This window comes from Phoca vitulina, unplaced genomic scaffold (assembly GCF_004348235.1).
Source record: "Phoca vitulina isolate PV1807 unplaced genomic scaffold, GSC_HSeal_1.0 scaffold15, whole genome shotgun sequence".
Taxonomy (NCBI): domain Eukaryota; kingdom Metazoa; phylum Chordata; class Mammalia; order Carnivora; family Phocidae; genus Phoca; species Phoca vitulina.
In genome coordinates this window covers 20,859,311-20,869,251 of record NW_022589718.1, presented here as the reverse complement: position 1 = coordinate 20,869,251, position 9,941 = coordinate 20,859,311, and positions in this window count along the sequence as shown.

The following is a 9,941-nucleotide window of genomic DNA, read 5'->3' as shown; positions in this document are numbered from 1 at the left end:
AAAGAAAGAAAGAAAGAAAGAAAGAAAGAAAGAAAGAAAGAAAGAAATCTTGCCATTTGCAGTGACATGGATGGAGCTAGAGTACATTATGCTAAGCAAAGTAAGTCAGTCAGAGAAAGACCAATACCATATGATTTCACTCATATGTAGAATTTAAGAAACAAAACAGATGAGGCAAACCATAAGAGACTCTTAAGTATAGATAACAAACTGAGGGTTGCTGGGGGTGGGAGGTGGGTGGGGAAGGGGCTAAATGGTGATGGGTATTAAGGAGGGCACTGGTTGCGATGAGCACTGGGAGTTGTATGTAAGAAATGAATCACTAAATTCTACTCCTGAAACCAATATTATACCATATGTTAACTAACTAGAATTTAAATTAAACTTAATAAAATAAAAAATAAAACAAATGAGAAAACAAACAAAAAGCAGAAACAGACCCATAAATACACAAAACAAATTGCTGGTTGCCACTGGGGATGTGTGGCAGGGGTTAGGTAAAAAGGGTAAAGGGAGGGGCGCCTGGGTGGCTCAGTCGTTAAGCGTCTGCCTTCGGCTCTGGTCATGGTCCTGGGGTCCTGGGATCGAGCCCCACATAGGGCTCCCTGCTCGGCAGGGAGCCTGCTTCTTCCTCTCCCACTCCCCCTGCTTGTGTTCCCTCTCTCTCTGTGTCTTTCTCTGTCAAATAAATAAATAAAATCTTTCAAAAAAAAGGGGGGGGTAAAGGGAAGTAGGAGATACAGGCTTCCGGTTACACAATGAATAAGTCATGGGGATAAAAGGTATAGCATAGGGAATATAGTCAATGGTATAGTAATAGCATTGTGCATAGTATAATGTATAGGCTTGTCAAATCACTATGTTGTACACCTGAAACTAATATAACATTGTGTGTCAACTATTCTTCAATTTAAAAAAACCTCCTAAAACATGAGAAAGAAAAAATCTAAAAAAAAATGAGCAAGGTTAAAAAAAATGGACCATCTAAGTACTACATTATATTAAGAGGTGAATAGAGCACAAAATATATAATCAGAAGTTTTGTTCTTGAATTGCAGTACTGATTTCAGTTCAAGTTAACTAGCTGTGTAAACTTTTTGATGAGCACAATTGTAAGCATTTGATTTCTTTATCCATAAAATGGAGAAAATGTAATCCTACCCAATAATAATAATAATAATGTAATTATTACACTTATTTCACAACATTATTTGGGAAATCAAAGATAATGTTTGTGCAATAATTTGTAAATAAGTACTATATAAATGTTATTATCATATAACACTAAACAACATAGTAAATAAGAAATCTTCATGTTTCCCAACCCCACAAATATACTGTTTCTTCCAAGAATTCTACATACTAGGAAACTTTACATGATACAATCTTCAGTGTCCATATTGCAGGGAATGCCTGTGGTCTAAGAAGGCATTCTCCTTAATAACAAATTCATCATTCTAGGAGGTAAGACACAGAGTCCAATACAGTCATGTATAACACCATAATTACGTAACTTGAAACTGACCTATATCTAGTGCCATTATTTTGCTGGGTTCTTTTAGGATTGTCCCTAGTTCACTGTAAATTTTAAAATATGGGGAAGATAACATGCACACACACAACTTGTGGGAAATGTAAACCAACAAATTGTAAATTGGCTATGAAGTGTGTTTGGATCACCTCCAAGGACCCAAAGGTGGACAAGCACACACAAGCTTGACCTACATAATTTAAGATGAAGTTTGAGGGTTGCCTGGTGAAACTGTGAACTCCTAGTCCCTGGAAGTGTTCAAGCAGAAACTAAATAACCCTCTGTAAGAAATATAGGAAAGAGTCCCATTTTCAGTCAGTCTCTATGATTCAATGGCTTAGCTGGTTTGATGGGTTTAACTATACACTGCAACTAATAAATTGAATAACACTTACGTAAATTTAACTGAAAAATATTTCAAGATTCATTCTCTCAGACCAGATCTATTATGATTTCCATAATCTAAATACAGGTTCTGTTTAAATATTCCCAAAAACAATAATTTTAAAATTTGATTTCCAACATTAAAAAATATGTAGGATGTAATCATTGTCATCCATTGCTAGTTGAAATACAGTGGAGGGAAATTAAGAGACTTAAAAAATAGGGCTGCCTGGATGGCTCAGTTGGTTAAGCATCGGGCTCTTGGTTTTGGCTCAGGTCATGATATCAGGGTCATGGGATGGAGCCCTGTGTCCAGTTCTACACTCAGTGGGGAGTCTGAGATTTTCTCCCTATCCCTCTGCCCCTCCCCCTCTTGCGCATGTGCTTTCTCTCTCTCTCTCTCTCTCTCTCTCTTTCTCTCTCTTGCGCGCGCGCGCCCGCCTTCTCTCAAATAAATAAATAAAACCTTTTAAAAAAAAGGAGACTGTCTTAAAAAATAATCATCATTTTTGGCTTAGCAACTCCAATTCTTAGAGAAATTTATCCTATGAATCACTAAATTCTACCCCTGAAACCAATACTAAACTGTATGTAAACTAACTTGAATTTAAGTTTAAAAAAAAAAAGAGAGAGAAGAGAGGGGAACTGAAAGAGTAAGGGGAACAGAGGTCAGAAGCTGAGGAAGATAACACTTGGCTTCCCAGATTAACCCTCAGCTGTCTCTGTTTGCACTTGGTGTGGCTATTGTCCATTCGGGAAAAACTCTGATTTTTTTTTTCTTTTATTCGTCGTTGTTAATTATAAGCTGAACTCTAGCTCTTTACTCCCTGATGTGTGACCTTGAGCAAGTCCCATAATCTCTTTAACCTCAGTTTACTTACCAATAAATGAAAATAATGCTAAAAGCTAGGTCCCAGAGTCAATGCAATGAGATGAGGTATAAAAGGCAATGCAATAGAACTGTGCCTGGAACATGGTAACTGCTTAATAAATGTTCATTACCATCAAAAAACAAAAACAAAAAAGAAATTTATCCTAGAAATGGTCAAAGGCATATACGAAGGTTTATATATAAAGATACCTAATTAGAAGTTATATATACTAGTCAAAAATTTAAAATAACCTTAATATCCAGCTTATGCATATTCATATAATACAATATTCTGTAGTCCATTAAAAATCATATTTTATAAAACCCTATTAACCAAACGCAACACTTGTAATATATTAAATTTTAAAAACAATTTTAAAATTAATATAACAGTGATATCAACTTTGTTTTATATAAATATATAAAACAATATTTCTTTTTTGCGGCGCCTGGGTGGCTCAGTCAGTTAAGCATCTGCCTTCAGCTCAGGTCATGATCCCGGACTCCCGGGATCAAGTCCCACATCGGGCTCCCTGATCCGCAGGGAGTCTGCTTCTCCCTCTGCCCTTCACCTTGCTTGTGCTTTCTCTCACTCGCTCTCTCTCTCAAATAAAATAAATTAAATCTTTTAAAAAATTTCTTTTTTGCTTTATATGTATACACAAACACACAGGCCAGAAGAAATATATCAAAATATTAATGGTGTTAGTTATCTCTGGGTAGTAGAATTATGCACAATTTTTACTTTGTTCCTCATGTTTTTGAGAGCTTTCCCATTCTTCTATAATAAACAAATAATACTCTGTAGTCAGGAAAATCATAAGTGACATTTTCCTTTTAAAGTTCTTCAAATAAGCCCTTCTGAATCCCATAGCCATCGTTCAATTCGATAAACATATTTTGAGGATGAAGTTGAGCTAGTTTTTGAAAGTGTTCTTTTACTATCTTGATCATTACCATCAAAATAAGGTACGACTGATGGAGATTTTTAAAAGCTTTTATTATATACTTTGATGAAGTACTTAAATGTAATTATTGCTAATGATGGAGTTGCTCTGTATAATTTCTATACACTATTTAAAGATTCATACTATATGATATAAAATAAGACACTCAATATCTTATTTCCCACTGTATTTTATGTCTTGTGCATAACAGATACTCAGTATTTCTTAAGGAAAGAATGAAGGATGGGAGGGAGGGAGGAAGGAGTAAATATAGTATTTCTTATTAAGATGGGTATAATCTCCTCTTATACTATTTCTATGGAAAACTTAGATTTGACTTCTATCATGTCAGGTTATGTCATATTTTTCCAGACTATAACCCATAGAACAAGACAGAAACCGAAACAGGAGTGGTTTTCCAAAGCCTCAGAGTGAAGCAATGACAGAGGAAGTTCGTAGATCCTATCTGAAACACACCTTGGCCCCACTAGGCCTCCATCACAAATCCTGTGCTAGTTGTGGACATGGAGGCTATTTGTGACATCCTGACTTTTCCCAGAACCAGTTTGGGAAAAGGCAAGCACAGGAGGGATAATTCGGTTGAGTCCTTAGTTCTGAGGTCTCATGTTGGGCAGCCCATTCCCTCCTACAACGTGGCTTCCCACATTCCTCCCACTGTGTTCCTCGTCTCTATGTACCAGTTGGCCTGCAGCTGCTGATGATTGGTTACACAAGACTGGCAGTGTGTTCTGGAGAAACAAAATACCAAATTACACAGATTTAGCAAATATATATGGAAAAGAAAAGAAAAGTAGGGCAGAATTTGGTTTAGGCAGCCCTTTGTTAAATAAACTCAATCAGTTTTGTTTCAGATGATCATGTACAGAGTTGGAAGGTTTGGGAAGTGAATACATTTTTTTAAAGTCCCAGTAAACTCATAAACTTTGTTGAAAAATTAAGAAAGTAGGTGTTTTTTATTTATTTTATTTTATTTTATTATGTTATGTTAGTCACCATACAGTAGGTGGTTTTTAAATAACAATAAAATGTCCATAAAAGTTCCACAACATTTCTGAAGAAATGTCTTGTATTGAGTCTCACTACTAGGGCCCAAGCTAAAATCCATTGGCGAACCTCAATAGAAATAAAAGACTGACAGATGGTTTGGGGAAAAAATACACGAGCAGTCAATATGTTCTCTCTCAGCATGGTTTACCTAAGTGATCTGAATACTTTCTCTAAGAGGCAAGAAGCAACTTAGTACGACGTTCATTTTTTTAAGAAGAAGGGATGGTTTCCATCAGAGCTGATAGTAGTTAATGGGATGAATGAAGATAGCATAGAAAATAGGAAACGCTGGCCTTCTGAATGCATCATTAAAAGTGAAAAGCCTCACCGCTATATGCAATTGGTTTTGAAATTCTCATGACTGGAAGTCAGAAATGTTAGAAGTTAATATACCGTTCAGGGATAAAGTGCACCTCTGATGTTCAGAGAGGATATTTTCAAGGTGAAACCAAAGCCTATAAACAAACAAAAAGCTACATCAGCTGTATTAGCTTATCCATATAAATTCTTCATTGCTTGAAATGTCAAACTGAAAGCAAAGCCACATGTTGCTTGCTTCATTGCCTGTTGTAGCAGTTTTTAAATCCCTGCCTTCCTAGGAAGTGACCTCATAAGAAAATCTTATAACACTGTCATGTGGGGAAATCCTCATAACATTTGGGTTAATGCGCTTACACTGTAGGAGAGGTCTCCAAGAACATTTAATAATCAGAAAGTCCTAAGGGGACTTGATGTCAGCTGGGTCACGGAAGGATTTCTCTCAGTGCACATCTGGGACATTTTGTGGCATATTCTGTCGCAGGCCACGTGGCTAAATAGTTAAAATATAGGGCAGAAAGTTACGAGAGTTTGGGGATCGTATAGCAACTGAGCTATTGACCGACGAGCTGACCCTTGACAAGTCATGACCTTGTGGTACTTCAGTCAGCTTAGCTGTAAAATTGGGCACAAAGGCTGGACTTTACCAAAACCAGATGTTGTTCTCCAGTTCTTTCTTCAATGAATATCTTTTTCTAATGTGGCTGTCAAGTCTCAATTTTTTCATATATAGCAAGGCAATGCGCTCTCAATAAGATTTGGACCAGACAGATAAGGTCCAAGAACGGTAGCCTGACCTGGTCCACACCCTTGTGCTCTCCTACCTGGCCAGGTTGATGTCTGTCAGAGAAGTTGCAGCAGCATGTACACACTCGGGGCCTATAGTCCTAAGTAAGTTAGAATTAGAATCATTTCCATGTGTGCCTAAGAAAGTCCCTACCCTTCTCCCATCCCAGGTACTGTTGGGTTACCATGAGCCAGTTGAGTTTGTACCCAAACCCTTTGTGCTAGTTGCAATTATACTGCCTAAATTAAGGAACTATTATTGAAATTGATAAAGAGTGCAAAAAGAGAATTATTGTTTCTATTAAAAACCGAGGTGATTGTTTTGGAATAGCTCAATAAGGATGAGTTACCTTTTTAAAAGAGTTATATAATTAGATAAATCTCCATAAGGATTCAGCCTTCAGGTTGCTCTGCAAGTATCTTTCAGTTCTCACTCCATTTTTTTTTTAATTACTATGTTATGTTAATCACCATACATTACATCATTAGTTTTTGATGTAGTGTTCCATGATTCATTGTTTGTGCATAACACCCAGTGCTCCATGCAGAACATGCCCTCTTTAATACCCATCACCAGGCTAACCCATCCTCCCACCCCCCTCCCCTCTAGAACCCTCAGTTTGTTTTCCAGAGTCCATCATCTCTCATGGTTCGTCTCCCCCTCCGATTTCATCCCCTTCATTTTTCCCCTCCTGCTATCTTCTTCTTTTTTCTTTTTTTTCTTAACATATATTGCATTATTTGTTTCAGAGGTACAGATCTGTGATTCAACAGTCTTGCACAATTCACAGCACTCACCAGAGCACATACCCTCCCCAATGTCTATCACCCAGCCACCCCATCCCTCCCACCCCCCACCACTCCAGCAACCCTCAGTTTGTTTCCTGAGATTAAGAATTCCTCATATCAGTGAGGTCATATGATACATGTCTTTCTCTGACTGACTTTTTTCGCTCACCATAACACCCTCCAGTTCCATCCATGTCATTGCAAATGGCAAGATCTCATTCCTTTTGATGGCTGCATAAGATTCCATTGTATATATATACCACATCTTCTTTATCCATTCATCCATCGATGAACATCTTGGCTTTTTCCACAGTTTGGCTATTATGGACATTGCTGCTATAAACATTGGGGTGTACGTACCCCTTCGGATCCCTACATTTGTATCTTTGGGGTAAATACCCAGTAGTGCAATTGCTGGATCGTAGGGTAGCTCTATTTTCAACTTTTTGAGGAACCTCCATACTGTTTTCCAGAATGGCTGCACCAGCTTGCATTCCCACCAACAGTGTAGGAGGGTTCCCTTTGTTCCGCATCCCCGCCAACATCTGTCGTTTCCTGACTTGTTAATTTTAGCCATTCTGACTGGTGTGAGGAGGTATCTCATTGAGGTTTTGATTTGGATTTCCCTGATGCCGAGTGTTGTTGAGCACTTTTTCACATGTCCGTTGGCCATTTGGATGTCTTCTTTGGAAAAATGTCTGTTCATGTCTTCTGCCCATTTCTTGATTGGATTATTGGTTCTTTGGGTGTTGAGTTTGATAAGTTCTTTATAGATTTGGATACTAGCCCTTTATCTGATATGTCATTTGCAAATATCTTCTCCCATTCTGTCGGTTGTCTTTTGGGTTTGTTGACTGTTTCTTTTGCTGTGCAAAAGCTTTTTATCTTGATGTAGTCCCAATAGTTCATTTTTGCCCTTGCTTCCCTTGCCTTTGGCAATGTTTCTAGGAGGAAGTTGCCGCAGCTGAGGTCGAAGAGGTTGCTGCCTGTGTTCTCCTTTAGGATTTTGATGGACTGCTGTCTCACATTGAGGTCTTTCAACCATTTTGAGTCTATTTTTGTGTGTGGTGTAAGGAAATGGTCCAGTTTCATTCTTCTGCATGGGGCTGTCCAATTTTCCCAACACCATTTGTTGAAGAGACTGTCTTTTTAACATTGGACATTCTTTCCTGCTTTGTCAAAGATTAGTTGACCATAGAGTTGAGGGTCCATTTCTGGGCTCTCTATTCTGTTCCATTGATCTATGTGTCAATTTTTGTGCCAGTACCATACTGTCTTGATGATGACAGCTTTGTAATAGAGCTGGAAGTCCAGAATTGTGATGCCGCCAGCTTTGCTTTTCTTTTTCAACATTCCTCTGCCCACCACTCCATTTTAAAGAAAGAAAATGGTATATGGTGGTGCTTTCTGGAATAAAGACAATCAGGATTCCAACCAGCCAACCAGCAATTTTTAAAAGGCCCAGGGGTGCCTGGGTGGCTCAGTTGGTTAAGTTCTTAATTTTGGCTCAAGTCATGATCTCAGGTCCTGGGATCTAGCCTCGCATCGGGCTCTTCACTCAGAGGGGAGACTGCTTAAGATTCCTCTCTCCGTCTCCCTCTGCCCCTACCCAGCTCATGTGTGTGCATGCATGCGTGTTCTCTCTCTCTCTCAAATAAATAAATCTTTAGGGGAAAAAAATAAAGAAAAGGCCTTGGACCTACATCAAAAGATTGGCAAATATATGTGTATACATTTTAAGTTCAAATAATATGTATGTATAGCAAGTACTTATATACATAAATACATGTATGGAGATAGATGCATACATTTCACACATCAAATAACTTTGACTATATTGATTAATCAATAAATGATCAATCCTAATCTTATCAGATAATTTCTGAAATATTTTATTGTTCTCCTGATTGATATTCTCCAAACTGATTGGAGCAGAGATCTGTTTTCTGACTTCCTTCCTATTCAAGTGTCACAAACTGCCAATGGCTCAGGCAGATCTCATCTGGCCTATGGAGTGAGGGCTTCAGGCAGCAGAAGCACACCCCTCTTCCCTGGAGCCAGATGGCAGGGAGACTTTCCTTGGGGCCCTAATCCAGGCAGAAGGCAGCCCTGCCATGGGGTGAAGCTTCATTTAATACAACAGCTCCCCTCTGCTCAACACTCACACTGCCCTGGCAAGTGAAAGCCAAGGCCCAATCACGCCAGATTCCTGCTGCAAGAAGAGGAGTCACAGCATATTCCAACTGGATCAAACACCCATAATCTCCCCTTCATTGACTCAAAGCAATCAAAGGCCAACTGTAACATTCAAAACTAGATGGTTGAATCTCCTGTCCCTGGCAATTGGAACCACATATTTCATTAGAAAGTGCAGTTGACTCCAAAATCCAAGAGTTATCCATCTGTACACTCAACCAGAAATATAAATAAACAAAAGAATCATGCATTTTACTAATCTCTTTGAAAACTGTTGACTCTTGGCTGTCGGTGGGTAAATGCTCATAGTGGCAAAAAAATGATGAGCAATATATTTGTTCTACAAAACTCAGGCTGGACCATTTTTACAAAGAATCGCCTCCTGATTTTGGTGATTCTGTTGGAACTTGTAAGGCAGTTAGACATGAGAAGTTAACAGTCATTCCCCACAGATAAACAAAGATGAAGGAGTATTCGGGATAGCAACAAAAAACAAGGCACTCATGGGAAAACTACACTGTTCACAGGCTTTTGCCACTGTCCTATAGAAATAGAGAACAAGTAACTGCAAGACTGCTCTCATCTGATGCTATTATGCCAAGTCCTGAGTGACATTAAAATACAGCACAAAATCTGGAACTAAAGGAAAAATCACTTATTTGAAAAACATTGACATTTACAGGTAGTTATATTTTTAGCAGCTCTTTGAGCATTTGATCATGTACCAGCTGCCTCAAGCAGTTTGCTGCTCCATGGGAAAATCTAGACCCAGAGAGCCAAAGGTACTGTAACCAAAGCCTCAATGACATTATCACTGAGAATGGCAGCAACATGGGGTGGTAGGAATAATCAGACCTGAGGAACTCAACATTCTCCTTGGAAATGCCTTATTTGTTTTTCTTTAGACATAGTCATTGACTCTGGCTGTCTGAGGTGGAACTCTAGCCCAGGTATTTCTTATGATGCTAAATCCTCTAACCACAGCCTGGAGCATTCACCCAGCAGACATTTCTTCACAGTATGAAGCAATTAAAATGGACTTCAGTCACGT